We start from the raw sequence: 6,000 nt of genomic DNA on the forward strand, positions 1-6,000 counted from the left end.
TATCCCCCTCTGTCCACGCATCAATGAATTTAGTACGCATCGTGACGTCAAACACTTCTTCCGCTGTCTCCACCACTGAGCTTACTTTCACAATCAGGACTCCTGCCCATCTTCTGAGGACCCCTTCACTCGCCTCCAACACACTCCATCCACTTGGACACCCCACGCTGGCCTATTACCCGCTCTCGACCTCTTCATTTCCAACTGCCGAGACATTAACCGTCTAAACTGTCTAACCCCCTCCCCCACTCCAACCTCTAACCCTCACAATACGTACCCCTCCACTCCCTCTGCTCCAATCCCGACTTCACCATCAAACCAACAGATAAAGGGGCTGCAGTGGTAGTTTGGCATACTGACCTCTACACTGCTAAAGCCAAACGCCCCTCGACCATGACCCCACCCCCCATCACCAAACCATCATCTCCCAGACCATACAGAACCTCATCACCTCAGGAGACCTCCCACCCACAGCTTCCAACCTCGTAGTCCGGGATCCCCACAACGTCCAGTTCTATCTCCTTCCCAAGATACATAAGCCTGACCACCCCCGCCAACCCATTGTCTCAGCCTGCTCCTGCCCCGCCGAACTCATCTATACCTACCTCGATACTCTCCTATCCCCCCCAGTCCAGGAACTCCCCACATATGTTCGAGACACCACGCCCTCCACCTCCTCCAAGACTTCAGTTTCCCCGGCCCCCAACACCTCATCTTCACCATGGATATCCAATCCCTCTACACTACCATCCACCATAATTAGGGCCTCCAAGCCCTCCATTTCTTCCTCTCCCGACGTCCCCACTTCCTCCAGACCAAAGGGGTAGCCATGGGGACCCGTACAGGCCCCAGCTATGCCTGTCTCTTTGTTGGCTATGTTGAACAGTCCATCTTCCGTAATTACACCGGCACCACTCCCCACCTCTTCCTCCGCTACATTGATGACTGCATTGGTGCCACCTTGTGCTCCCGCGAGGAAGTTGAGCAGTTCATCAACTTCACCAACACATTCTACCCCAATCTTAAATTCACCAGGACCATCTCTGACATCTCCCTCCCTTTCGTGGAACTCTCCCATCTCCATTAATGATGACCGACTTGACACTGACATTTTTTTTACAAACCCACCGACTCCCACAGCTACCTGGATTACACCTCTTCCCACCCTACCTCCTGCAAAAATGCCATCCCATATTCCCAATTCCTCTGCCTCTGCCGTATCTGCTCCTAGGAGGACCAGTTCCACCACAGAACACACCAGATGGCCTCCTTCTTTAGAGATCGCACTTTCCCTTCTCGCGTGATTGAAGATGCCCTCCAACGCATCTCATCCACATCCCGCACCTCTGCCCTCAAACCCCACCCCTCCAACCGTAACAAGGACAGAACCCCCCGGTCCTCACTTTCCACGCCATCAACCATCACATTAATCGCATCATCCGCCAACATTTCCGCCACCTCCAAACGGACCCCACCACCAGAGATATATTTCCCTCCCCACCCCTTTCTGCAAAGACCGTTCCCTCCATGACTACCTGGTCAGGTCCACGCCCCCCCAACAAACCACCCTCCTGTTGTTGCACCCGCCCCTGCCATTGCAGGAATTGCAAAACCTGCGCCCACACCTCCTCCCTCACCACAATCCAAGGCCTCAAAGGAGCCTTCCACATCCATCAAAAGTTTCACCTGCACATCCACCAATGTCATTTATTGTATCCGTTGCTCCCAATGCGGTCTCCTCTACAGTGGGGAGACTGGACGCCTCCTAGCAGAGCGTTTCAGGGTTCATCTCTGGGACACCCGCACCAATCAACCCCACCACCCCGTGGCCCGACATTTCAATTCCCTCTCCCACTCTGCCGAGGACATGCAGGTCCTGGTCCTCCTCCACTGCCGCTCCCTCACCACCTGATGCCCGGAGGAAGAACGCCTCATCTTCTGCCTCAGAACACTTCAACTCCAGGGCATCAATGTGGACTTCATCAGTTTCCTCATTTCCCCTCCCCCCACCTTACCCCAGTTCCAAACTTCCAGCTCAGCACCATCCTCATGACCTGTCCAACCTGCCAATCTCCCCTCCCACCGATCTGCTCCACACTCTCCTCTCACCTCCATCCCCACCCCCACTCACCTATTGTACTCTTTGCTACCTTCTCCCTAGCGCCTCCCCCCATTTATCTCTCCACCCTAGAGGCTTCCTGCTTCTATTCCTGGTGAAGGGCTTTTGCCTGAAACTTCGATTTTCCTGCTCCTCAGATGCTACCTGACCTGCTGTGCTTTTCCTGCACCACTGTGATCTAAACTCTGGTTTCCAGCATCTGCAGTCCTCACTTTTGCCTCCACTATGACCCTGGTTGAAGGATGGATGCATTGTATCTACAGTCCTATTCAGTCAGCAGGGTTGTGTAATGGAGTCATCAGAGATGGAAATGTGTTGCTGGAGAAGCGCAGCAGGTCAGGCAGCATCTAGGGAACAGGAGAATCGACGTTTCGGGCATTAGCCCTTCAGGAAGAAGGGCTAATGCCCGAAACGTCGATTCTCCTGTTCCCTAGATGCTGCCTGACCTGCTGCGCTTCTCCAGCAACACATTTCCATCTCTGATCTCCAGCATCTGCAGACCTCATTGTCTCTTCTAATGGAGTCATCAGCAATACTTGCAGAGGGTAGAGCTTTTTTCTCAGTAACTATCTGTGTAAGGCAATCGGCTCTTGTAATGAATCTAGTACATAAGAATTCTCAAGTGTATTGATGTCCTTTACCTGGTGCAGACTTCTAAGATGTGTTACTGATGATCACAGATGACTTGTTCATTGGTGGAATGAAACACCTTTCTTTTGATTAATACTGTTTGATTATGGTATGGCCATCTCCAATCAATGCATACCTCACCTATAAAATGTTATATCTGGGGAAGCCAGCAATATTGGCAAAGCCTACAGCCCAGGCTCCAGTACTGGCCTAGTCACAGAGAAATATATTGATTCAGTGAGATCAGGAATAGGATAACCAATCTGAGAGGGCACAGGTCCTGTTCCACAGGTTGGCACAGTTCTGGAATGGTGTCCCAGAACATCCTCAGTCTGTGCTTCACAGATCCAGAGGAAACAGAATTAAGGATGATAGACTCTGTGTCTCCTCCATATCCTGAGGGGATCTTCAACTCCTTCTTGTGGAGGTTGTGCAGCACCAGCTGGAGCCTGCTGCTGCTCCTGGGCTTCTTGGTACATCTGTTCCTCCTCCATTTCTGTGCACCTTTATTGGGTTACAGCAACAGCAACGATAACCCGTGCTGTCGATTGAAACATAGCAAGCTGCCTGCAAGGAGCCTGTATGTGGAACTTAAGAAACAGAGCAGCTCCTTAGTAATGTGAGCTGTCAGGATTTGCATCACTCACTAATAATAGTTTAATATTGTCTTCCATAGAGTGGGACATGGATCTCTCCAACAAGTGAGCCATGGAATGCCTCTGTATGGAAATTTGATGTAGGGAACTTATTCTGATGGAAACAGCAGCAGTCATTTCATAGAGACAGTTTGAGACTGTACACGCTATATGAGTCATGAGACCTTGTGCTCCCAGCCAACATCACCCATCAATCTGCATAAGAACAGGTTGCTAAATATTTAGAGTTCAAGGTGAACGGGAATCAGTTCTTTGTCTAGTGCAGCCTCTTAGAAATACTTCAGACAAACATTGCTAAGAGAAAAATATTCATGTACTGACCCAATCAACACTTCTCTGACCCTCACTAAACTTACAAGATACTAGATCTTACCCATAACGTTTAATCTCACTTTGTTGTTTTAGGTTTTCTGTTCATTTTTTTCCTTATACAATTTACATAGCAATCTTATTGTCCAATCTTGCGCAAAAGCATTGACGAACATGTCCTGTCCACTATAAAAAAAGATTTGTTTCTATTTTGCAGGAAGCAAACATACTATCTGATTACAGGCATTGATTACAAATGACTTCACCCTACAATGTGAAAGGACCTAATTAATGCATTTGAAATGACTCAAATGAGGATTCCTCCCATTATTCTTTTAATTATTAACCTATTGAGAAACAATCACTCTTTTGTCTTTGTAATTGCTGTGTGGATCCAGACTAGTTTGAAACAGAAGCTAGTGTTTTTTGTATCTTAATGCATTTTTAGTTCACTTTTAAACATTCAGTCTTTCAACAAATGCTTTTGAACATTACCTAAATCATTCTTAGAGCCTTTATTTTCCCATCAGACAGTATCTTCATCCTCCATCAACTCCTCATTTTTGTTGACACGGTTTTCTTTTCTCAAGTTCATGAATTCCTTTGTTCCTGAGTGGTGTGATCTGCACAAACTTTGCACTTAAAATCTCAACGTCCAATGCATAATTAAAAATAATAAAAACCCATTGTTATTCTTCATTACAACTTTATTGCAAACCACCTGAGTTAAGCAAATCCTTTATCCATGACCAGAACACTGTCAAATTTCAAGCCATGAACATGCAAGCAGATTCAACTAAAGCAAATGTTACGTTCATTTGTTCTTTGCCTTTAAAACTGTAACATTTTATGTGTTAGCCTAGAAAATCATTCTAACAATGTTTCCATATAAATTATCCCAACTTTAAGTAATAGTATTGTTGCCTGTCAATAGTTCAATTTATTTCTCCTCAAAACAAAGAATTCTATCTTGATACTCAGATATTCTATCTATTGCTTTAAATCACATATTTTTTTTCTTTTTAGTGAAAGCAGTTAATATCAATTATCAAGTTAAATATCAGAAACAATGATCAGACTTTATGTTTATTTTCAATTTGTCAAAGATGAAAATGTCTATAGTTTTAGGAAATTGAACTACAACTAATTTATAAACACTTCAAATCTCAAAAGATAATGAGTAAAGCATCTGAAACCCCACAACAAAGAACATTGCTTGGATGGCAAAGTTTTCAGTCCAAACTATTATACTGAAATAAAGTTCTATGACTCTTAAATCTGTTTAGGTATTGGTTGTTGCGCTGTGATAGCATGTTCTCACTATTACAACAAACAAAATTCACTTGGCTCAAAACGGAATCATTTTTGTTCAGTTGAAAGGTAGGTGGAGCTATTCAGTTGAAACAAAGAAAGCACATGGTTTGCTCTCAAACAAAGAAAGCAGTTTTTCCAAATCACGAGCATTTTTAAAAAAGGAAATTGAATGATCTTTTCTGTATTAACATTTAAATTCTTTCCACTCCAATTATCCTTTTCTTTCTCTCATTCGAAACTTAAAAACAGACTGGATGTTTCTAAGTTCCATTTAACAGCATCTGAACTGAAAACTCTATGTGTGAATTTATATTCAGATTAAAGTCCTCATATGTCTAATGAAACAAAATTTCATTTGAATTGCAGTTTTGAACAGAAATTTCAACTTGAATTTATAGTTCAAAATATTTATTCTGTTTCAATTACAACTTAATCGAGAATTTTGATTGTAAAATTTCATTTAAACTCAAAAGTACGATCATTAACTATTGCAAACATCACACTTTCAGAATACAAAAATACAGACATCATCCACACACAATATTTAGTACTCATTCTCTCATCTTGGGATGTATTCCACACTCAATCTGCACAGCATTCATTTAACTTTATTTATTTATTTATTCAAGTCTTAAAAAAAACTAAAAATAGGCTTAAGCCATTCTTTCTTCATGCTATCATTTCAAAGAAATTTAATTAAAAACTCAAGAAACAAATGTGAATTTCCATACAAAAAACATTTTAACTTGACACAAAACATTGTCCAGGAGGTAAAAACAATGACTGCAGATGCTAGAAACCAGATTCTGGATTAGTGGTGCTGGAAGAGCACAGCTGTTCAGGCAGCATCCAAGGAGCTTTGAAATCGACGTTTCGGGCAAAAGCCCTTCATCAGGAATAAAGGCAGAGAGCCTGAAGCGTGGAGAGATAAGCTAGAGGAGGGTGGGGATGGGGAGAAAGTAGCATAGAGTA

This window comes from Chiloscyllium plagiosum, chromosome 13, assembly GCF_004010195.1.
Source record: "Chiloscyllium plagiosum isolate BGI_BamShark_2017 chromosome 13, ASM401019v2, whole genome shotgun sequence".
Taxonomy (NCBI): domain Eukaryota; kingdom Metazoa; phylum Chordata; class Chondrichthyes; order Orectolobiformes; family Hemiscylliidae; genus Chiloscyllium; species Chiloscyllium plagiosum.